We start from the raw sequence: 26,007 nt of genomic DNA, 5'->3' as shown, positions 1-26,007 counted from the left end.
AGGCGCAATTTCCATTTTAATGAATGGGCCGCACTGGAATAAAGAATGAAAACCAAAATCAGAGCGGGTTTTGTTGCGTAATCACCCCAAAGCGCACAAAAATGTCCTTGGCAGAAATGAATCTAGCGCGCGAGTCAAGATGAATTTTTTTGGAGTCGATAACAGTCTCCATTTTGATCCAAGCAATATTTTGCTTTCACTGTGCACGACAGGATCGAACCCGAGGGTGCAAATAACAAGATTTCCCGATTAGTGCATGTACTGTTTCTTTCACTGTATGTGTTGCTAAAGATATTATCCACAATCCTAATGTATGCTAAATTATAAAAGTCTAACATATCCAACTCATGCTAGTGATATTTTATCCCAAGTGGGAAAAAAGACAAATAGAGCAGCCTGCAAATTGGACAGGAAAGTACGTTCTTTGCTCTGTTATTTTAACACTCTGACGTTGTTTATTATTAAAGGGAAGAATGTTTCCCAGCTGTTGTCAGGTTTTCGGCGCCAGTTGTGTGGTTCTTGAAATTATTGGCTGACTTTCCGTGCATTTGGATAGATTTGATACAAATGATTACCGTACTTTCACGACTATAAGGCGCACAGAAAAGTCTTAAATGTTCTCCAAAATAGACAGGGCGCCTTATAATCCAGTGCACTTTATATATGGACCAATACTAAAATTGTTATCACGATAAAATAAAATAAATCAGTCGATAGGGTACACCATCTCTCACAATTACGGCAAGCAGCCCCCGAGTCTCCTATTTTCCCGTAGAAAAAGTACTGCGCAGTGACTGCTGGGATATGTAGTTCTTTTGTCAATACACCCAATGGATTGTGGCCTGTATACATCGACATCAACACAGCTTTAAGAAACAACTTTGATGGACCTGTGGGTGATAATGACGTGAGTACATTGTAAAATGGCTAAATAAAGTACAACCAAACTTAGTTTTGCTTCCGTCGCCTTTTTAAAAATGTGTTTTTAGCGTGTGGGTGTAGCGTGTATGTTTAAGCTGGTGTATGTTTTGCAATGCCTGGCTGCGTCTTTAAAAACGGTGCGTCCTTTGTGTGTGTCAAATACAGAAATAGCACTCGTTATTGACACTGCGGCTAAAAATATGATGCGCCGTATAGTCGTGAAAATACGGTATATAAAATTATATATAAAGAATCTCGTAATATACTTGATGGCAGTCAACTGACATTCAAAATGACAACCATAACAAACAAATGACAATTTTTTAATATTAAAAGACCAAAACAAAAGCAATATCTCTATAAAGAAAATGTTGATAAAGACAGAAATACACTGGTTGCAGGTACTCTTATTTTGGAATCTCATTGTTTGCCATTGACAACAATTCATTTAAACTGGGAGAACTCATTTTTCAACAGCCTTAGACATCCAATCTATTTTGTCAGTGGTCAAACTAGATTGGACGTTGACGCCGGCGAATGAGTGCTCTACAAAGGGCTATTGACTCCAAATAACAGGTTATTTTTTTGCAATCAAGACTGGAAAAGCTGTCGATTTCCTGACTTTTTTTGACTGCGCTCATATGAGAAGCAAGCGTTTGTCAGATGGCCACCTTTCATTCAAGCGGCAGATGAACACCGGCATTAGCATACAAATATTTGTCGTCGCTACGCTTCGGCGTGCGTCATTGCGACACCACACAGAGCAAAATAGGACGCCTGACAGATGGGGGGATTTCAAAGTCCCGGTTTTGTTGGAGAGTTCTGAGAACCCACTTTTATTTGATCATACTACACCTATCTTTTTTATTGGGGACTCCAAAATAGCCCAAACATAGCGGAAAAAAGATAAGCCGGCCGATGCAACATTAGCATTAGCTCAAAGCAGTGGCGGGCTCTCAGGGCCTTCAAGGCCTTCTCTGCTGGCCTAAGAAATATCTGAATCATATATTATATTTTGTCCATCAATACTTATTAGTCTGTTAGCTTCCTTTCATTATTTTTTGTAACGGTTGTAATGTCTGAAAAGCTCCAGTATTTGTATTTAATCATTGAATGCTGCTAGGAAGTGGATTTTATCCGTTGAAGGCGCTACGAGAAAATGCACGGACCGCCACTGGGTTTTAGAGATGTGCAATGTTAATTTTAAGTTACAATATGCCATTTTTTTTTTACCTCATCATCAAAGCTACTGCTTTTTTGCCTTAAATTTGGGCCGATAACAATCCGGATGATCCTTTTCCTCTTTGGCCCAGGGGACCGCCATGATTTGCTCAAAAAATCATTTGAAAACGGTCAGACTCGCGCAAATGTTTCTACTTTGGTGCTTTAATGTATGAATATGAGCGCCCGTAAGGCGCTTTGGCCACTGTAACGGTGCAGATAAAAGCTCCATAAGTCATCTCCATTTACCATTTTAATGAAGTGGCGCCGGAGGGAACGAAGGACACGGCCATTCAACGTTGTTTTTCGGCCTTGCCGCTCGCGCGCCGGGCATTCGTATCATATTTTAATCATAACAAAGAATATAATCAAACTATTCTTTGCAATTTTACACCGAGAAACATTTAAGTGGTTCCGGACAATTGACCACAATTGATGTCCGATCACCATCCTGAGGCGAATTGCCGGTCTTTTGGTCGCCCGGACCGCGACAACGGGCGACCAAAAGACCGGTGACCAAAAGACCGGCGACAAAACAAGGTAAAACAACACGGTCTACGCATCAATAAAAGCCAACAATGGCCATGAGCAGTTTCACTGAGCCGACGCGAGTGTAGAGGAAGAGTTTGTATGTACATGCGTTGTCCCTTTAAGAAGCGACGTCAGTCAGGGTCTTAACAAGTTCTCCAACAAAAAACAATAAAAGTCCAGGAAATTTGGAGCTTTTCTTTAGCCTAATAATTAATAGGGCATTAAGTATGACTATAATAATTCGCAGTTTGTATTTAGGGAATTTGAGCAACAATTTAAATGGTAATTATCAATAACCTTCCGGGCGGCCAAAAGACCGGCGACCAATCGACCGTGTAAACATGAGGATGTTTGGCTTTCGTAAGAACAAATGAGGGGAAACTTTACAATTTATTGGCCGTCATTGACGATGATAGACATCCGATCCGTTTGGAATGGCATGACTAATCTTAGTCATTTTAAAAAGCTCGGAATCTGAAAGTGTAAGCCCCCCCCCACAAAAAAATGGAACACAACTCCACCTGCTACTGGATAATGAATAAAACCCTTCGGGATAAAGTGAATGTAGGAATGTCTTCCCCAGCGTTTTATTGACGAACTAATCCATTCGGAAGCTCGCTCTTTCTTCTCCCCGGCCCACCGACTGCAGCGACTTAATAGATCCCTTCGGGAACGGTACGCACCGAACTATGAGAAAAAGCGTCGGGCCGCGATTGGCCGAGTGAAGGCCCTCGCAAATGAGACGCTTGGCGTGCGCATCTTTGGAAAACGGCCGACTTAAGATGAGCATACTTGGGAAAGCAGCCAGGAAGAAATGTAGAAGTTGATGTAGGTCACGAAAGTAGAGTCCGCGCCGCAGCGCAACGCTCGAAATGAAGAGAATTGTGGTTCTGCTGTTGCTATGGCAACTCTTAGAATGATGTAAGCCTTATTTTTGGGGTTAAACCTTGCCAGATTCCCGTCAAGCCGGCGACCCTTTGACATGATGTTCGAGCGGAAACCCCTGGAGGTTCTCGGCGTCGGTACCACTCAATGCCAGCCCTCCCGCTCAAATGTATTTAATGTCTACGTCCGTCAACGTTTGACTTTTGGGGGGAGGTGAAATCCTGATGGTCGGTATGACAAAAGCCGGTTAAGATGCTCACTTGAAAGAAGCAAAGTTTCGGTCTGCGCGCCGACCGCACGGCAAGACCTTTTTAGCCCCGCGCCGCATCCGAAAGCGACGTTCCGTCAGAAGTGATGTTGGCAAAGTTTGTTAGCGAGCGCCGTGGAGGTTCATGTATGGAGGCGCGTGGGAAGAAGAAGAGAAAAGGGGGTGGCAACCGTGATCTAAAGGGTACTATGGAGACGCCTGTCATAGGACGGGGGGGTTGTGAGGTGCCAACGTTCTTCTGATGCCGTGCTTCTCTCTGTTTAAGAATACTTCTGACGGGATGAATACCTCATGCGCGACCTTGTTTACGCCTCGCTTTTTCTTATTTTGGAGTTGAGGGAGTAATTTGATGTGATTGACACAAAGAAGCTTTGCACCACAGTGAGGTTCAAAAGGATTCCACCCAATTAGGACGGGCAACAAAAGGTTGGTATGCTAGCGAACGCCAATCGCGAGTCCGGTCCGCAGGGTACTCGGACGTTTCGTCGAAAGACGTTTGGTCCCCGGACGTTTGGTCGACTGGACGTTTGGTAGAACGGACGTTTGGTCGAACGGACGTTTGGTCGCCGGGTTGTTACTGTTGAAACCAGCTCTCAAAATCATAATCATGAGAGAGAGATAGAGAGTGAGTTTAATATTTAAATATCTAATATCAAAATATCAACAGTAAACTCTCATAATTTGACAGCGAGCGAACCCGGCGACCAAACGTCCGTTCTACCAAACATCCGTTCGACCAAACGTCCGTTCGACCAAACATCCGTTCGACCAAACGTCCGGTCGACCAAACGTCCGGTCGACCAAACGTCCGGTCGACCAAACGTCCGGTCGACCAAACGTCCAGGGACCAAACGTCCGGGAACAAAACGTCTTTCAACGAAACGTTCGGTCACGGGTCCATTTGGGAACGGAGGGAAGCCGTCACCTTCAACGCAATTTAGACACGATATTACGATTTCCCATCCGATCCGGGGACGACGCAGTCATCGTATAGGACGCGGCGCCTCCGCAAATAAACTCCAAACGGGTTCTCGGCGACACGGCGTCAAACGAACCCGAACTCGGAGGACCTGACAAATCCGTACGCCGAGCGGGTGACGCGCTCATCTGCATCTGTCAAACCTTGTGTTTACACGTCCCGCGGCCATGTCACGCAGTCGTGTGAAAAGGAAACGAAGCGGGAGGGAGAAAACTCAGACCTGGAGACAGAATGAAAAGAAAGGGGGAGGGCGGAGCAAAACAAAGAGAGCGGAAAAACGAAAGTCGGGTGGGGAGGCTGGAAAACGCCAGCGTGGAGAGACTGGAATTGTCATCGATCTCACGGTCGCGTAGTTCCGCCACGAGGCCCGCGCGATCGCCGTTTTAGCATTCAAGACATTTCGCTAACATTTAGGAACAGGTTCGCGACTGCAACCTCTTTGACGCCAGACAGAGACCAGCGAACGGAATTGGCTCATACGTGTGCGGTCGATTGGTCGCCGATCTTTTGGTCGCTCCGACCGCGACAACGGGCGACCAAAAGATCAGTGACCAAAAGACCAGCGACCAATCGACCGTGTACCATTAAGTATGACTAAATAATAATTTGCAGTTTGTATTTATGGAATTTGGGCAACAATTTTAAATGGTAATTAGCACTTACTTTCCGGGCGACCAAAAGACCGGCGACCAATCGACCGTGTACCGGCTCATAAATCGAAAACAGGAATAGATGAGTCAGTCACGTCGTTGTCGTTTATGATGCAATTAAGAGCCTTCGAAGGGGCGAAGAAGCCATTTTACAAGTTGAACGCGGGAACGCAATCAGGCAAGTCGGAATTCTCGTATGGAAAAAGTTCACGCCGAGCGTGCTGTCACACAGATAAGTGCGCCCAGCCCCCGAGGAAGGAAGAAAACGGGCTAAAATAAATTCTAATAAATCTCCGTTTGTGACAGTGCACCCAGGGAAAGAAGGGGGACCAAAAAAATAAATAAAAAGAGCACACAAACACTGATAATGATGCCTTCCCGCGTGTGAGGCAGTTCCCAATAAGTCTTGCTCTGCTGATAAAAGCAAAATACATGGGATTTCACTGACGTGGTCTTTGGCTAATGAGACCGCAACGTCACTGCAGCAGCAAAATGTGTTCACTTGAAAGTATTTTTTTCTTCAATGTAGGACATACAAATCCTGCGCTTGTATAAGATTGCCCTAAGCTTTATTTCTAGCAGTGGCGGGCCGTCAGGGCCTTCAAGGCCTTCTCTGCTGGCCTAAGAAATATCTGAATCATATATTATATTTAGTCTAGGAATACTTATTAAAGAATTCCAAATTGTCTGTTAGCTTCCCTACATTGCTTTTCCCCCTGGTTGCACTGCTTCCAGATGTGTGTTTTTATATTGAAGCATTTAACTAATCACATTTCAGGCATTATTTGTTGCCAGGGTCAGAAATCTGCCTCAAGGCCTTCACAATCAGTTCTGGAGGCTCTGCTGCATTAAACAAGCTTCGATAAGACTGTTGCTTTAACCAATCAGATTTCGAGTTGGCAACACCGCAATGCCTTGTCGCAGGCGTAGGGATACGTCATCGCTTTCACCCACTATGATTGGCTAGTGATTAGCCAGAGCTACCAAACTGTATCTGTAGCGAGCTCCACAAGCATATATTGTTGTGTTGATTTAAAGCCATTTTCAAGACGGACTATGCCAGAAATACGACAGGAAAGGCTCGACTTTCATCATTAGCTTCGATGGCGATAGAAAAGAAGGACAAAAGAAAGGAGGATGGATATTGTGTACAATTAAAAAGGATTTTTGTGAGTAAAATATGGCTATATTCCTAAATAATATTTCAATTGTGGGCCCGGTTGTAATGTCTGAAAAACTCCAGTATTTGTATTTAATCATTAAATGCTGCTAGGGAAGTGGATTTTACTCGTTGAAGGCGCTACGAGAAAATGCATGGACCGCCACTGATTTATAAGCACCACATCCGGCAACTTCTGTATGTATTGTGCGAATGAAACACTTCCCAAATCCGATAAGGAATTTCGATTTGATACAGAGAACGTCGTTTGACCCAAGGACAGTTTTCATCACCCTGCAAAATTTGAGTTAAAAAGGCCAGTTTGTAATCAATTAACGTCGAAATTCTGACATCTGCGAACTCTGTCCTCAAATATAATCACCGATAAGATAGACAATCCCTCTTATTGGTTCTTGAGTGATCCCAAACAGGCAGAACCGAATACATCCCGTCACTTTGCATGAGTTTCACCTGCGAGCAGAGGTAATTATTTCATCTCAGACGTGAAACTACTTTGTAAAACACTGAAACAACACATGCCCGGCATATAATAATCTCCCCGCACCGGATAAAATGCGAATGCGACGCGTTGCGCATTCATAAAGCGTCGGGTCCTTAAGGTCGGGCGGAGGCAGTTAAATGAAGCACAATAAACTGAATCCTATTCCACAGCTAAATGCACGAAGACAGCTTGGATGCTGACCCGGGAGCCACGCCGCTATTTATCACATGCGCAAGAGCTAACAGACCTCCGCGTAAACGTTAAACTACGCATTTAAAATCCGGCGATTTTGCCGCTGCAGCGGATCCAGGAACGGGCTGGTAAAAATAGCCACGAACTGAGCGTGCACACACAAGTGCCTCCTACTTTTAGAAAAGTGCTACATCGTCGCTCGCAGAAGAACGAGATGTTTACCAACTTATGACATCATTACAAATGGATTGGGCGTCTGATTATCTACAGCACGTGTCAAAGTGGCGGCCCGGGGGCCAAATCTGGCCCGCCGCATCATTTTGTGTGGCCCGGAAAAGTAAATCATGAGTGCCGCTTTCTGTTTTAGGATCAAATTAAAATGATGAGTATAGATCAGACATGGGCAAACTACGGTCCGCGGGCCTAATACGGCCCGTTAGGCTTTATAATCCGGCCCGCCGACGTTGTCCAAATTATAGTAAAAAATCAATGACCTCATTCATTTCCCTGCAATACCCTCGTTTCCCGGATAGATGGCGCACTAGTCTAGTAAAAGTATGTAAATGTGTGTGGGAGCTCGAACGGGAGACTAGTTCGTTATTGTAGCTACTTGAGAATACTGTAATTTCTGAACATTTAACTTTTACTGTGGACATCCTGACACATGAATGAGCTGAATGTGAAGCTACAAGAGAAAAAACAGTTTGTGCATGAAATGCAAGCAAACCTTCCTTCCTTTTTTTCTGTTTATGTTTCATATGTACTGTTAAAGGATGCAGTTTTTATATGTATCGTATCTTGTGCTGACCCGGCCCGTCTGTCGAAATTTTAAAGTCAATGTGGGCCCAGGGCCGAAAAGTTTGCCCATCCCTGGTATAGATGTCTACTAAATTTCTTGATTTTCCCCCTTTTAAATCAATAATTGTCCTTTTTTAATCCATTTTTTTCTGTGTTTTTAGTTCAAAAATCATTTTGTAAAATCTAAAAATATATTTTTAAAAAGCTAAAATAAAAATTGTTTTAGATCTATATAAAACGGAATATTCTGGTCTTTTAATCCAGTTCTTTTAATCCATTTATAAAAAAAGAATCTAAACATTATATCTAAAATGGTCCGGCCCACATGAAATTAAGTTGACGTTAAAGCGGCCCGCGAACCAATCCGAGTCTGACACCCCTGATCTACAATATTAGACCTACGTGCGTTGTCCCTGACTACGTAAAGGGTCAAAAGGGGACGGTCCGAACGATCCGTGGTGGATTTTGCTGAGATTGCAGAGCAGTAAATGGAGCACCTCCCCACCACCGTTCGCTATAGAGCTTCCGAGCGGGTTATCGATTTTCGTGTCGCTCTCGCGCCGACGAGCGAAGGACGCCGACAAAGCCGCTCGTGTTTGCGGCAAACGACCCAGACGGGGGAACGGCGAAATCGCCCGGCGGAGAGTCCCGCAGGACCCCCGCTTCCCGCCTCGCGACCTTCGACGTCGGCAGATCACGCTGAAGTGTGGCCATCGAGTGTATGGAGTGCAAAGTGAAGATTTAGTGTCCCGCCTCTTCCTTTTTGCCGGCCGTTTTCAGACGCCGTGGAAAAGATGCCGGTCAAAAAGTTTGACGACGACCTGCTCAAAGGTCAAATTAAAAGCGGCTATTTTGGAGAATGCAAAAAAAGTCCGAGACGTGCTCCCCAAACGCATTTTCGCTGCCTTTTTAGCGAGGAACGCATTAGCAAGGCCTTGTAAAAGTTGCATGGGCGCCCTTGTTTTTCGGGGACAGAGCGCGCTCGTTTGCCCGAGGACGGGAAGACTTTAGGGTATTACTCTTAATCTGCCCGTCATGTCGGTTCAGCGCCGCAGAAGAGAGGCGGGCGCCATTAAAGCGCGCTCTAATAGAGCCCGTTCCATCACGGAGACGAAACGTACACAGATCGTCGTTGGATATGACTAATTGTAAAGATGATAGCACGCGGCGTGAAAGACTGCGGGCTACTTGCGTGGAGAGGATTTAATTGCAAGGATTTTATTAATTTAGAGCCCCGTTTTGAAAAGTGCCACCCTGTAGCGAGGCCAATTCGGATTTCACGTGCGAGTGAAGAAAAAACGCTGTTTTCTTTTCATTTCTTTTGTCTATGGAAGGAAAGACAAGTGAATGCGAATCAACCCGCGGCAGATCAATAAAGTCGTCTTCTACTTCTTTATTAAGCAGAGCGTCTCCCTTGCGTAAGGAGCTGTAAGCATTGCGCAATCGGAACGACGCCCCGACAAACATTCCAAATTCAAAACGTTTATATTTAGCTCCTTCATGACTGATTAATGCGCGCAACCTGTCAAGGCAAAACTACTGCAGGATAACGTACAAGGATGATCTAAAAATGAGTTTCATATTTCAATCTTCGCATAACCTGATATGTAAGTCTGGAAAAACAAAAGTACCTTGGAGGGAATGAGGGCGTGTCCTAAGGGTGGTGTCATCCAGCTAAAAAAACAAAGGTATCTCTGAGACAGAAATTGTCATTTCAAAAATGCAGTGGCAGTCCGTGCATTTTCTCATAGCGCCTTCAACGGGTAAAATCCACTTCCTAGCAGCATTTAATGATTAAATACAAACACTGGAGCTTTTCAGATATCAGAACCGGGCCCACAATTGAAATATTATTTAGGAATATAGCCATATTTTACTCCCCAAAAATCCTTTTTAACTGTACACAATATCCATCCTCCTTTCTTTCTTCCTTCTTTTCTATCGCCATCAAAGCTAATGCTGAAAGTCGAGCATGTCCTGTCGTATTTCTGGCATAGTCCGTCTTGAAAATGGCTTTAAATCAACAACAATATATTTGCTTGTGCAGCTAGCTCCAGATACAGTTTGGTAGCTCTGGCTAATCACTAGCCAATCATAGTTGGTGAAAGCGATGACATATCCCTACGCCTGCGACAAGGCATTGTGGTGTTGCCAACTGGAAATCTGATTGGTTAAAGCAACAGTCTTATCGACGCTTGTTTAATGCAGCAGAGCCCGCAGAACTGATTGTGAAGGCCTTGAGGCAGATTTCTGACCCTGGCAACAAATAATGGCTGAATTGTGATTGGTTAAATGCTTCAATATGAAAACACACATCTGGAAGCAGTGCAACCAGGGGGAAAAGCAATGTAAGGAATCTAACAGACAATTTGGAATTATTTCATAAGTATTGATGGACAAAATATAATATAGGATTCAGATATTTCTTAGGCCAGCAGAGAAGGCCTTGAAGGCCCCTGACGGCCCGCCACTGCAAAAACGTCAACAAGACGGCAGAGATTGTTCAACATCAGAAAATGACTAACTTTTAGAACTCCTAAATTCTCCAATGATTTCAAGAATTATCAAGGGAACGGATCGATGACAACGAATCCTTACTAGCTAATCGTTTTAGTCGTGCGTGTACACAAACCAGCTGCAGAGACAAAAGCCAGACATCTATAGACTCAGCATTTGTCTAAAATTTGCATAAATCCGTCAGAAAAGATGCGCCACTCTCCCTAACGAGCTCACCGTCGTCGGCATCTTCGGGACTTTGTGATTGACGCGCCGTCGCGAGTCAAGGTCCCGAGAAACGCGACTAATTCTCAAGTCTTAATTACCGCTCGGAACAAACTCGTAGCATTGGCTGATCTGCCGACGGGAAGGAACGCATCAGCAGCTGTCCTCATTTGAATATCACAACAGGTCGAGATCCGCGCGTGGGAGATGTTCTGACCAAGTTTTTTTTCCCCCTACACGTGGACAAACTTTCTCTCGCCAGAAAAACAACCATATTTTTCGACTCGTCGCACCAGCCAAAACATGCCTGACGAAAGAGAATAAAAAACACGGAGTGCAACAATATTATTTGATAAAATCCAAAACGAAGAACAGACATGTGGGGGACAGGAACAGAATGAATAAGCTGGTCAGGAGGGCCAGCTCTGTTCTGGGCTGTCCTTTGGACTCTGTGGAGGAAGTGGGAGAGCGGAGGATGCTGACCAGGATGATGTCCATCATGGACAGCACCTCCCACCCCCTGCATGAGTCTGTGGAGTCCCTCCAAAGCTCTTTTAGCAATAGACTGCTGCACACTCATTGCAGGAAGGAGCGCTTCCGCAGATCCTTCCTACAATCAGCTGTCAGGCTCTTTAACAAAACAAATGGCTGAGTGTTAAGACCTACCGTATGCATGCATGTACATATCAATGTGTATGTATGTATGTATATATGTGCTTATGTATATGTATGTGTATGTATGTATATATGTGCTTATGTATGTGCTTATGTATGTGTATGTATGTGTACCTTTATGTGTACATATGTGTATGTACACATATGTGTATATGTATATATATATGTATTTCAGCAACACGCTTATTTATTTATATATTTATTCATGTATTTATTTATTTACTTATTACCTATCTATTTATGTCTAAAATGCCTTTCCTATTTCTGCGTCCTCACTCTCTTGCTACTGTCACAATGACATTTCCTGAAGACGGGATGAATAAAGTTATCCAATCCAATCCAATAATATTGAAAAGCATTTAAAATGGCTGCGGCAGAGGGTCCATGCCCGGGATGGCATTTCTTGACCCGCAGGGAAAGGGGGGTACATTAGCATACAGCTGCTACGTACCGGCCGTCCACCGAGAGCTCTCACCCGCGAGCCCCATCGCGGATTTTCGAGCAAAACACTTGAAAAACCAAACGAGAGCCGCCGTTCAAATCAAAGCGGTGCTCCAATTTGGGGGTCGGCCAGCCGCAGAATATTGAGCGTGGCCTCTTCTCTCAGCGGAAAAATTGCAGTTTTACATTTTTTTTACAGGTCAACACGGGTCACTTTCACCAAGGGTTAGCGTCCCTGAAGAGTTTTACAACTACAGAACGTTCAAGGAGTCGGAAATTCCCTCAGACCCAACGGATTTCATCTCGTGGTTGAGGCCGATTCGCCTTCGGGGTCGCGGGCAGATTGCTTAGCTGTCACGCCGATGCCGCCGTTTAACGCCGTTTCAGTCAGGCCGCCGTTGTCAAATCTGTCCCCGCCAATCTGTGATGTATCGACGGCGTTGATCTCCTCTCCCCGCCCCTCCGAGCCCAATTTTCTGACCAATCCCGTGCCAGGTTATCAGAGCATCATAAAGAATGTATGACAGGAAGCACGAGTGGTGAGGGATGGCTTCGGCGAAGCGGCGAGGAATAAATGCGCGGCGCCGTGACTTACGGCCTTGAGTCGGCATTAAGCGGCCACCTTGAAAATGCCGCCGTGAGTCGCTTTTCAAAACGGAAACATGAAGGGCCAACTTTGGGAAAGTCTGCTCTAGGCCGAAGGTAGTTTTCGTTACACCGAGTCCAATCTCTTTGGACCAGAGCGGCGAATTCCTTCGGTCGCCAAATGGATTGGACGTCCATCTCAGTCCACGGCGGGCAGTTTAAATGAGGAAACACATGAATAGATGATAGCGGCGGGCCGTCAGGGCCTTCTCTGCTGGCCTAAGAAATATCTGAATCATATATTATATTTTGTCCATCAATATTAAATAATTCCAAATGGTCTGTTAGCTTCCTTTCATTGCTTTTCCCCCTGGTTGCACTGCTTCCAGATGTGTGTTTTCATATTGAAGCATTTAACCAATCACATTTCAGCCATTATTTGTTGCCAGGGTCAGAAATCTGCCCCAAGGCCTTCACAATCAGTTCTACGTCATCGCTTTCACTAACTATGATTGGAGCTACCAAACTGTATTTGGAGCGAGCTGCACAAGCAAATATATTGTTGTGTTGATTCAAAGCCATTTTCAAGACGGACTATGCCAGAAATACGACAGGACAGCCTCGACTTTCATCATTAGCTTCGATGGCGATAGAAAAGAAGGAAGAAAGAAAGGATGGATATTGTGTACAGTTAAAAAGGATTTTTGTGAGTAAAATATGGCTATATCCCTAAATAATATTTCAATTGTGGGCCCGGTTGTAATGTCTGAAAAGCTCCAGAATTTGTATTTAATCATTAAATGCTGCTAGGAAGTGGATTTTACCCGTTGAAGGCGCTACGAGAAAATGCACGGACCGCCACTGATAGATGATCAACTTCATGTTTCTTGGCAAAATAAAAATTTCAATACAAAGTCCTCAATGACGGATCGAGGAGTAAATATTTGCTATTGAGGACTCAAAAAAAAGGATTGGGACATTTTTTAGGTAACAACAACAAAAGCGAGGGAAAATCTAACAGTGGTTTGACACCCTTGGAGTCAACTGATGGTTGGAAAGAGACCAGTAAAAGACCTGAAGTACTTCCAAACAGCACTGAACTGAAGTCCATCACACGGGATTCGTGTATTTTATTGAATATGCACTTCAATCACGTTGCCCTGCTGCATTGAACCAATTGGTTGACTTTTTCTTTCCTCACTCGAATTGCCTGTTTTCTTTGCCAGACAAAAGATCCAGATCAATGCAACGCTATCTGTCTAGTGACCCCCAAACAAATTAAAATGGCCTCCGTGGCACAATGATGCCAATCTGTGTTGGGTGGTCCCCATGTGGAGACGGGCCAACGGCAGATGATTCCTCTCCCATTGTCGGGGGGCTTAGCGACGTCTCGGGAGGATCCGGACGACCCGGATGCCATTAAGCGTCTCCCGTCGGGGACAATCGCGGCGCCGTTCGCTCATTTCTGCCAAAGGTCTCTTTCCAATTATTCTTTAAAGCCCAGTCCTTTTTTTGTGGGCGCGGGGAAGCTCACTAACAAGGTTCCTTTCTTCGGCCGGCCATGAAAAGGCCTTGGCGGAGACGTTCCGCCGGGCAATACGCGATAAGACTCGTGTCAACATTTTGGCCTCCCGCTTCGAGATGGGATCTGTTCTTTTTCGGGGCATTTCCAACCAGGAAATAAAGGACAGTGAAGGAAAGTAACTAGAAATGACATTCCATTTTCTTGAGATTTGGCTGATCATTTTGCAAGACGCCACACCTTGATTTGCGCTTTTGCCTCACAAATAGTCTCTTTGCTCCAGAAACTTCCCTAGGCGGACCCGACCGTTCCGTCCAAAGAAACCCAAACGCCATCTTGCACGTTGGGGTTTTCCCAAGTCCGAGTGTAAATAAGAATTTCCTCTCCGGCTTCACCAGGCGAGTGTCAGGCGGCTCCAATGAATGCAGAGAGAGCAATCAGCCAGCCTTCGCGCGTTCAAGATGGAGAGCCCGCCGCCGCACCCTCGTTGACACAAACAACCAATCACCTCCAGACAGTGATTGATGGTCGTCCCGCTTTGAAATCCGTCACCCCCGCGAGCGCGGCGTCTGGCACATTATGTTGCAGGCAGCTCGGTATGCAACATTGTGGAAAATAGTTAGAACGGGGCTTGGATTCAATTCAATCCGGGTGTCAGCGGCATATCGTCGTGAAAATACGGTATGCGGCTATTCGATTGACTTCATTGAAGATGAGAACCCTAATATTCACGGCCAGAGTTCAACGAGCCCGAACACCACCGTGAGCCAAACCTTCAGTCACGCCAGTCTATCAGGATCTCGTACGTATGGAGTCTGTTGTAGTTCTCCCTAGCGCCTGCCCCGCAAGGTCAGAAGTAGAACACTGTCCAAAGCGTGACCCTACAAGACAGATTAACTGGGTAATCAAGGGCTTTAAACCAGGGGGCGTCTCGTATATCCACGATTTAACATTTCAAAGCCATTCACGTTAGACTTTATACCGGTAATATATTTTTAGGCGCACCGATTGTGGACACCTTTCCCGGGGGAAATAAGCGTCCCCCGTACGGACACCTCCGGCGAACCCTCCATAGATCAAAGGCGGCCCCGGTCGTGGACTGCCGAGAGCCGCGGAGTCGGTCCGAGGCCAACTTTGGGAGCGTTCCATCTCTGTCGCCAATGAATAGAAAGTTCAAACAAAGAGCGGGAACAGGGGAAAAAAAGATTCATAAATAAAACCAGCGCTTGGCAGAGGGTGGGAAAGCATTGGCCCGAAAGATGAAGGGAAACTTTGTTCTCCTTTCACAGCGCACTTTGCGCTCGTACATTCGTTTAATGTGGAAATGAGCTCCAGTGCCGCCTCCCTAAATTTAACGTGCCAAAAAAAGTGAGGGTCTACCGCCTCCCCGCGGAATACGACAAAAGCCACGATGTCCGATGGCGACAGTCGTAGCCCGTCATCTGGTGACGCCTCGAGAATTCCTTGATGAAGCAATGTTTTCACAAGCAGATCATTAATATTACAATGCGTGTGTTTTCTTTCCAAGTCGTCTCCGCCTAATCTAGGCTAATTATAGCCCTAACGCATGGGAAAGGGAAGCCAGCCAAACTCTCGCAAGGCAACAACCAAGGCCGTGCAATTTTACAGCAAGTTGGCCTAGATCATTTTCAAGTAGCTCCAGTCTAATATGGATTTTGAATCGGCGAGACCTGGTGTAAACTTGAAAAGTATTTCAAAAACAATGAACGGTGGGAGCGTTGGGTCTCATCCAGATGTTTTCAAAAAGAAAATTCGAGACGTCCCAGATGTGATCCGGCAAAGAAGGTTTTAAAAATGGGTTCATCTGGTTTTAGCAGTGGCGGTCCGTGCATTTTCTCGTAGCGCATTCAACGAGTAAAATCCACTTCCTTGCAGCATTTAATGATTAAACAGACAATTTGGAATTATTTGATAAGTATTCCTGGACAAAATATAATATATGATTCAGATATGTCTTAGGCCAGCAGAGAAGGCCTTGAAGGCCCTGACGGCCCGCCACTGGGTTTTAGATCTTGACTCGTGGGTTGCCGTTGACGGCGGTAAACATCCAATCCATTTTGACCGGCAGTCATTCGATGGCACGATTCGTCGGGCACTTTCCCACTTCAGATAGATTGGACGACTCATCGACCAATGAGCTCAAAGCTTTCATTTGAGGACGCTTGCTAACTCAGCGCATATTGGAGAACAGCGTCGCTTTAATTAAAGTGAGAAGCCGTCGTACGTGCCGAGAGTTCCTGAAAATTCCCATCAGGTTCCCTCGTTGACGACCAGGCGCGGTGACGCTAATTACATGAAATTACGATACTAATTACACGCCCGAGGGCGACTGGGAACGTCGGATGTCATTTTCCACGATCGGAAAGCCTTGAATGGCAGTTATTGTCCCGCCCTTTGTTTCCAATAGCGCCTCTTAAGCAATTGAACTCGCCATTGTGAGCGCGTGGCAGATAAGCGGAGTGACGTGAACGCTTATTTGCGGAAAGATTGGTGGGGGGTGCTTGTTTTCGTTTTGATTTTCCGCAGCGAGGCCCTTTATTATTCCGGTTCTGCTGCATGACACTTTTGGGTTGCGTCCCGGTGGAGATCCTCGCCGGAAACTGGGTCGAATGTTAAATCGGCTGTTGAATCAAGAACAGAGCGGGAGAGTCTCGAAAGGAGGCTTGTTGTTTTTTTCCCCGACTGCTTTAAAAGAAAAGACATGGAAACTGCATTTGCTCCTCTTTGACGCACTGGAGTTGTCTTAATTGGCCACGGCTGACTTTTGAGGACAGCCTACGTAAGCGCCTTTGTCCAAACCGGATGGCCATTTTTTCAGAAAATTGGTCACGTGTCGGTCAGGGAATGGAAATGAGATGGATATTTGATCTTTTTGTTTCGATACTGCAAATGAAAATATATAGATAGCATGAGAACATCCATTTTTTTGCATTTTACTTAATGGTGGCTAATTTTATGACCCGTTATCTCAACTCAATAACAGCCATGGAAAGCGATCATGTTTGACGGCATCCAATCCAATTTGACTGGAAGGCCCTCTCCCCGTCAAATGGGCTTGGACGACTGATAGGTATATTATTAGATATACTTTAATAAAAGGAGAGACATCGTTGACATAATCCAGCGATAACTTGAAGCGATTTGCACAAGTAAGCATAATAATTTCCATAAAAGGTGAACCGAGCGACAGTATTTTGAAACAATATGCGAGTATTTTCGGAAATTGATTCGATTATCCCCACCTGCCGGAATCCAAGTCAAAGCAATTTAAGAGTCCTTCACAGATCTTCATTGCAAACTCAGATCAACAGTCCTCGGCCCGGAACTTGGTGATCTGACAGGTCAATACAGACGCTCCCCTACTTACGAACATTCGAGTTACGAACAACGGTACATACGAACCGTTATACTGAGCTTTCGTCTGCTTATAATGATTAATGTATCACATATACATATAATGATTAATATTCCACACATACATATGATTAATACGCACATATATAATAATATCCCAGAATAACCCCAACAACGACGAAAGGCAACTCATGAGTTCATACTTAAAAATATAAACAAATACATTTTTTTAAAAAACATCGATACCCAGTCACAACAGCCTGATTGTTTGAATTAGCGATCGTCGATCAAAGATTACCGGCCCGATGTTAGCTTCGAATATTCCAACTCATTTGCTGACGGAAGCACTTTTTGGCAAAGCTTTATCGTGCGTTGGTGGGCAACAAATACAACCCGAAATAGAACTTCTTTGAGAAAAATAAGAGCAAAAGAAGAAAGGGGAAAGAGAAGAAAGGGGAAAAAAAAACAGGCTACATACCTTGCAACGTGCTATGTTGATATTTATCCAAAATAATTGTCACATGATGCTGAAAATGCCACCTCCCATACGGATCACGTTGCATTTGCCTCCGCTTCAAAAGGGAACGTCGTTTTGGCACAGCATCTTTTTGGTAGCATCTTTTTCTGGGCCTGATTGTGACACGGAAACAAAGCTAATCAATAAAAGAGTGAAAACAGTACTTGACAACATAAAAAGAAGTCAAATAAAGCCATACACCTGCAAAAAAACCCACTTTATTTGTAAATAGTGCAGCTTTTTGTCTTCTCAAAATAGAACTGAATTCCCTGAAGTTTTCAGTGACAATATATTCCCCCCCCAAAAAAAACTTTACTCTGATAATTAGAAGCTCAGCCTTAGAATGGCAAAGCCAGCTCTTTTCCTGAGAGAACACTGGAAAAAGCTGCCTGTTCTCCATTTCCTCACGCAACGTGGGGACTGAAAAGTGGGGACGTCAGCAAGAACAGGACCAACTCCAGGTGGGATGGCGGGGAAAGGGAGGGGGCGCCGGTGCAGATGCTACGAAAAGAGAGCTAACGAACGACAGGCGCAAAGTCGGGGCGGACGCCGCGCCTCACGCTTACCGGTGTGTGTGATTAATGGCTGCGGGGCCGCCCTAATGGCCACCGCCGGGACCTCGCTGGACGGAACCTTTAATAGAATAGTCCCCAAAACATGAAGTCCCCCTCAGAAGACAGCCAACTGATCAATCGGCGACACGAGTCCACGTGAAGCCAAACCGCGGGCATCTCGAGATCCAAAATGGCTTTTTGGGAGGTTCGGAAACTACAGACGGTGTCATCATTTAATCCACATGTGTCAAAGTGGCGGCCCGGGGGCCAAATCTGGCCCGCTGCAGCATTTTGTGCGGCCCGGGAAAGTAAATCATGAGTGCTGACTTTCTGTTTTAGGATCAAAATTCAAATGAGGAGTATAGATATTATTAAATTTCCTAATTTTCCCCCTTTTAAATCAATCATTGTCATTTTTTAATCCATTTTTTCTGTTTTTAGTTCAAAAATCATTTTGTAAAGTCTAAAAATATATTTTTTTTTACAAACATTGTTTTACATCTATAAAAAACTGAATATTCAGGGCTTTTACTCTAGTTCTTTTAATCCATTTATTTAAAAAAAAATCTTAATATATCAAAAATGGTCCGGCCCACATGAAATCGAGTTGACGTTAACGCGGCCCTCGAACTAACCCGAGTCTGACACCCCTGATTTAATGTATCCATTGTGAATGAACGATTTTTTTTCTTCCAAATTGACTTTCTTAATTAACTCCAATCGCCAATGAGTTCCTGAAAAAACGCATTGAACCGCAGGTCGGCGCGTGGGTAACCGTTGCCACGGGGAACAAGAAAGCTTTCGGAAGATTTTGTTAAGGTGCGAGCAGTCGTCCTTGCCGAGCCACTCTAGCGTCCAAGTTATTTCTCCGCCTCCTTATTTCAAAGAAAGCAAGGTATTTTCGCTTTTCAACCTGGAGAATAAATACTCGTGTTTTGGATCATTGTCAACAGCGCCAGATGGCCTTCCGTTGTTTGACACCATTCTTCTCTGGCGCGGCGAAAAAGCAAAGCGCGGCGCCTGGGATCTTCGCCGATCTATGTATATTTTCCGTGTGTCGCCGTGGCCTTCGGAGGATTAGTCGCGGGGCTGCGAACGGTACCGGAGTGGAATTAGGGAACCGCTGTGTTTGCGAACAGCACACCATCTTGGCAAACAAAGAGGATGAGGAAGGCGAGGCCAAGCGCTTCACACGGCGGGTTCGCCAAAAATGATCATTGACACTCCACATTGGCACCTTTGGGATTGGATTGGATAACTTTATTCATCCCGTATTCGGGAAATTTCGTTGTCACAGTAGCAAGAGGGTGAGGATGCAGAAATAGGAAAGGCATTTTAGACATAAATAGATGGGTCATAAGTAAGTTAATAAATGAATAAATATATAAATAAGTGTGTTGCTGAAATACACACACACACATATATATATATGTATATATATATACATATATATATATGTATATATATATATATATATACATACATATATACATATATATATATATATATGTATATATATATATACATATATATGTATATATATATATATATATATATATATATATATATATATATATATATATATACATATATATGTATATATATATATATATATATATATATATATATATATATATATATACATATATATATGTATATATATACATATATGTATATGTATATATATATGTATATATATATATATATATATATATATACATATATACACATACATATATATATATACACACACACATATATATATATACATATACACATATATATATATATATATATATATACATATACATATACACATACGTGTACATACACATGTACACATACATATATATAAGCAGATATAACATACATACACTAAGATGTACATGCATGCATACGGTAGGTCTTAACACTCAGCCATTTGTTTTGTTAAAGAGACTGACAGCTGATGGGAGGAAGGATCTGCGGAACCGCTCCTTCCTGCAATGAGGGTGCCGCAGTCTATTGCTGAAAGAGCTTCGGAGGGACTCCATAGACTCATGCAGGGGGTGGGAGGTGCTGTCCATGATGGACATCATCCTGGTCAGCATCCTCCGCTCTCCCACTTCCTCCACAGAGTCCAAAGGACAGCCCAGAACAGAGCTGGTCCAGCTTATTCAGCCTGTTCCTGTCCCTCTTCGTGGTCCCGCATCCCCAACAGACCACTGCATAAAACACTGTGAATACCACCACAGTTTCGTAAAAAGTCCTATTGAGGATTACTCAAAGCTGATCGGCACCCTCGACAACGGTAGACCGAGTCCGATCGTGAGTTTTGGCATCTTACGGTGTCCGTTTGCGCTCAATTCGACCCATTTGGAGGTTCATGGCATCGGTATTGCTGCCCTAGTCTAATTGAAGTATTTCATTTGGAGCTGAAAGTCAAGCTAGTCTACGGTTCAGGTCTGATTTCTCCAAATGCAGCTCAGAGGTTTTTACTCGTGCTTCCCTAACGTTTGACACAAGAGCTTATTCTGGAAACGCGAAAATGGAACGCTTCTGTTTACCCTATCTCCTCCTGTCATGCTTACATGGTGCTAAATAATTCACTAATTACAATTGGAAACAGTCACTAATTGTTTAGCCCCCCTACCCTCATCTACGAAGCACCCGGGGAAATCTTGCGTGAGCACTTTCGGATCAAGAATTGGCGTGCCGAATCCGGTTGCCCGCGAAAAAGTCATCTACTTGACTCGCAACAAAAAAGTTCAGAAAGCAACGGACTCAAAATGCTTATCAATAGTAACAATTCCGACAAATATCAGGCCTAAATGAGTGAATTATTCCACCGAAACCCAATGGTTCGATCCAAGCTCATTGCTGTCAATCAGTTGAGACTCTTCAACCCAAACTTTAATTGCAAACGGTCCAAACTAAATGCTAGCGTCGCCTTTCAAATGCCGTCTGTCGCTTTGATGATAAACACACCTTTAAAAAAGGAAAGGAACGCCCGTATCGGTCTACATCAGACGGCTCGTTTGCATATCGGGTCCGGCGGTGGGGCAAACGCGGATGAGATTCACCGGCGCGCCATCTCGCTTCTTTGTTCTGCGGGTAAACGCGGCGGGTGAGCTTCAAAGGTATTTTAATGTGCAAAGATGCCAGGAGGCCAATTACGCAGGTGGGCTAGCTACACTTCAGCGGCGCGGAAACGGCGACGGCCGACCTTGGAATTGCCGCTGCGGAAACAATACGGCAAATACTTCCAAGTTTCCTCGATACTTTTTGCTACCTCTGACTGTAAGACGACACGGGAAAAAAAAAACCTGTCCCCCTCGGCGCGAGGTGGCTTTGCCCATCAATCCAGCCTTTCCTGGCAGATGAGTGTTCCAAGGGCACACTCATCTGCCAGGAAAGGCTTCGGCCCGGCCGGCCTCGGCGCCGGCGCCGTGTTCTTGGCGGGACCTGCCGGAGTCGACCGGAGGGAGGCGTCTCGTGATTGATGATTCCCACCACAGAGCTGGGCCCGCCCCCATCCGGCTCGGGCTTTATTGGAATTGAATTGAATGCTTTTATTGTCATTATAAACAGGCGCTACAGGACCATAACATCCAAGACAAACAGACTCAAGGACTGTTTCTTCCCAAGAGAGTTTACCATACTCCGTGACCGGACATTTGGTCGCCCGGACGTTTGGTCGCCCGGACGTTTGGTCGCCCGGACGTTTGGTCGCCCGGACGTTTGGTCGCCCGGACGTTTGGTCGCCCGGACGTTTGGTTGCCCGGACGTTTGGTCGCCCGGACGTTTGGTCGCCCGGGTGAATACAATTTTGAGAGGTGGTTTCAACAGTAGATATTTAGATATTAAACTCTCTCTCTCATGAATATAATTTTGAGAGCTGGTTTCAACAGTAAACTCTCTGTCATGTTGTCAAACGTCCGGCGACCAAACGTCCGGCGACCAAAAGTCCGGCGACCAAACGTCCGAGTACCACCATACTCAACTGGAGTCCTTTATCCGCAAGTGCTCGTGGCATGCCTGCCACCTCGGCCCGTGAGCCCCAAAATTTGAACTCATTTCCTGCCACTGACGGCGACCAATCATTTGAACCGGTTACAATGAGTGGACCTCTCAGAAGGATGGAATTCCCAAAATATTTTTGTTGTTAACTGAAAAATGTCCTCTCAGGTGGCTCTTTTCTAACGAAGACCAATTTTAGTTTATTTTAGGGGGCGGTTATTTGAAAAAGAAATCAATTTTTCCATTCTCTCATGCAAATGAAGGCTTTTGTGTGAAAATACACGCAACAATAGCGGCAATAAAGCCACAGGTTTTGGCACTAACGACTGTCACATTTTATAAATGTGTTCTGCCTTCCGTGACCTTTCCACTCTGGGCAGCGGAGAAATATTTTAGCCGCGGGAAGAAAAGCTAAAATGTGGAAGAGTTTTGACGTATCCCAAAACCAGGACAGCATTATGTGGAATGTGGCTGTTTTATAACGTGGCAAATCATGAGACCATTGACAAAAAAAACGGGTGGAAAAATGATTGCCACTCGCCGTCGAGTCTTAAAAAAGAAGAAAATGCACATGAATGAAAATGACTAAATTGCTGTAAAAGTACGTCATCGACTGGTGCAATTTTAACGAGCAAAATGCCTGCTTTTTGGCGTGACCAATACCGTCAAGGACCGGCTTATTGTCGGCCCATCTCGTCTTCTCCCGTAAGCTTTTCTCCAGCAATTCCCCTTTTTTCCCAAACGCCCCTAAATAGACTCGAGGCTACTGGCAGTGACGGCAATAACGTCAACGTTGTGTCGGGAGGCGAATTCTCTGTTTCTCCTGACCAAAAACCAATAAAAACTTTAATATTTAATTAAACTTAAGGGCACGGTGCTAAGATGGAGGACTTATGAAGCGCATTTATGATCGCAGAAAGATAAAAGCCAACGCGAGGGGGAACAAATCATTAAAAAGACGCAACAAAAATGTCTCTGTTATGAATGAACCATTAAAAAACAACATCTGTGTATATAAGTAACATTTTTAAACACAAATTGGACATTTGCGGTCATTGACTTGACAAATCAACCCAGATTTGCTTTGAAACGGGACCATTTTATTTCATATAAGAGTAGTCATAAGTTAAAATTTTGACGCTTGCTTTTCTTCTAAACAGAATAAGAATGTTTCATTTATTTTTATTGCGTTACAAAATGTCAAATTGGAAAACTTGGACAGGGAGTATTTGGACTTGGACTCATTCTAAGTCTATCACTCAATGGCAGTGAATGAGTTTTTGAATTTACCGTATTTTCACGACTATATGGCGCATCGTATTTTTAGCCGCAGTGTCAGTAACGAGTGCTATTTCTGTATTTGAAACACACAAAGGACGCACCGTTTTTATAGACGCATATATATTATATATGAATATCGAACCGCAATAGCGCTGGTTACCGGAAGCAGCCCCAGACTCCATTTCCGGTTTCCGGTGCGCAGTGACTGCTGGGATATATAGTTCTTGCACGCTACACCCACACGCTAAAAACACGTTTTTAAAAAGGCAACGGAAGCAAAAATGAGTTCAGTTGTACTTCATCTAGCCATTTTACTACTTACTCGTGTCATCATCACCCACAAATCCATCAAAGTCCTCATTTTCTGTGTCCGAATTGAACAATTGTCCAAATTAGTCATTGAAAACGCTGAGTTTTATACGTTCCTCCAGGCGGCCACAATCCATTCACAAATAGTAGCTAGCTAGTAGCTAACGTAACTGTTCCAACGCTGTCTTCCATGCTTCGTAAAGCTGTGTTGATGCCGATCGCCAGGCCACAATCCATTCGCAAATAGTAGCTAGCTGGTAGCTAGCGTAACTTTTCCAACGGTGCTTTCCATGCTTCGTCAAGCTGAATTGATGTCGATGTATACAGGCCACAATCCATTGAGTGAATTGACAAAAGAACTACTACATATCCCAGCAGTCACTGCGCAGTACTTTGTCTACTGGAAAATAGTAGTCGGTGTACCCTATCAACTGATTCATTTTATTTTACCGTGATAACAATTTTAGTATTGGTCCATATATAAAGCGCACTGGATTATAAGGCGCCCTGTCTATTTTGGAGAAAATTGAAGACTTTTATGTGCGCCTTATAGTCGTGAAAATACGGTAGTCCCATTTTTGCATGGCAAATAAATTGGAGCCGAACCAAAATGGAGTCCAAGTGTACGAAAATTCCAAAATGTCCCAGCCAGGACGCGGCTATGACGTTATTCTGCGACATTGCACGGCCCCCCCGCGACAGCTTTAATACTTTAACGCTTCCCTGCCACATTTGATTTCCTTTCAAAATAAAGTCGTCTCCTCACGAGAGGCGCAGGAGCCGACGTCACGGCGCAAATGTCCAATTGCAGTTGCATCAAGAGAGGCTGCGCGTTAAAAATGGATAACAAGTGGAGTGCCTTGCATTATTGATGGCTCGCATTGTTACGCAAGCGTTCCTAATGTGAGACACACCATAGAGACCACCGAATTGTCCAATTTTTGGAATGAAATTATATCACAGATTTTAGCAGGACGGGCCAAAATGCTTTGTCGGTGCAGGAAATATTGGTGGTAAATGTGAGGGTTATCCAGAAGTAAGCAGGTGTTTACTGCCTGGTTCTTTTAGGAGGAGCTTCACCTTCCGTGGGGGTGGTACCTACCGTAATAGAAGCGCCCGTGTGCACGGCGGTGACATCATTAGCGCCGAGAAGCTTTGCCGCTTCCTTTTTTGTTCTCGGGATGGAAGTCTTATCAAAGTTTCCCATCCGGCGCCGGCACATCAATGGCCGTCGACGTTGAGACGCCAATTAATTGCCTCCCTGAAAAAGAAGTCTGCGTCAATTAGGCAAATATGAGTCATTTTGGCCACATAAAACACACAGGTGCATTGTGGGGATGTTAAAGGAGATATTTTTTGCATCCCACTGATGCAGGCAAAGCATTTGCTACATTACTCATGAGAGACGTCACTGCCCTCCGGTGGTCATAATGCGACAATGCAGGAATACTCTGTTCACTAATAGTGGAACTGTTTGCCAAACATGCTTCGATCTTCAAATACTCACACTTTAGCTCATTGGCTGCTATTAACGGCGACATATGCATCTGATTTGATTTAAATAATAATGATAATAAGATGATTTCACCTTGAACACGCATGATCGCAAACATTGAAACGAACGAACTACGTGGGGCTTAACTTCTAAGTTGTCCACGCACGCGATCTTCGTGAAAATATTGAACAAAAGGCTTTATAAAGGAATTATAGTTGAGGGATTCACTCTTACCTCAGTTAAAAGAGTTGTTTGTGCGTAGTTTTGAATTGTTTGTGGCAGCGTGCTTTCCGTGTAGTAGTGGCTGCTGATGTTTACGACAGCCGTCAAGCGAGGAGATTGCGACATCAAGCAGGTGACTGCAATCCGAATGGATGCAAACCTCAACCTGTAGCTAATTGGCTAGGAGAGAAAGCAAGTGGCAAGC

The 26,007-nt window shown here is 44.4% G+C and overlaps 1 protein-coding gene across 49 annotated transcripts in view; it reads right to left on the bottom strand.

Moving 5' to 3' along the window:
* LOC144065839 (receptor-type tyrosine-protein phosphatase delta-like) overlaps positions 1 to 25,952 on the bottom strand; it is a 208,460-nt gene extending 182,508 nt beyond the window's left edge. For 47 of the 49 annotated variants that reach the window (XM_077589006.1, XM_077588976.1, XM_077588993.1 and 44 more), the window contains exons 1-3: positions 25,815 to 25,952; positions 25,188 to 25,346; positions 17,904 to 18,055 (exon numbers count right to left, since the gene is read on the bottom strand). The gene's annotated coding sequence lies outside the window, so the exon portion shown is untranslated. Of the gene's footprint in view, positions 1 to 9,737; positions 9,781 to 17,903; positions 18,056 to 25,187; positions 25,360 to 25,814 lie in introns of all 49 variants that reach the window. The other 2 variants (XM_077588977.1, XM_077588978.1) reach the window with 2 other exon arrangements.
* Between the last annotated feature and the right edge of the window lie 55 nt (positions 25,953 to 26,007).

The sequence above is a fragment of the Stigmatopora argus genome, chromosome 20, assembly GCF_051989625.1.
Source record: "Stigmatopora argus isolate UIUO_Sarg chromosome 20, RoL_Sarg_1.0, whole genome shotgun sequence".
Classification (NCBI taxonomy): Eukaryota; Metazoa; Chordata; class Actinopteri; order Syngnathiformes; family Syngnathidae; genus Stigmatopora; species Stigmatopora argus.
This window is presented reverse-complemented; position numbering and strand designations above follow the sequence as displayed.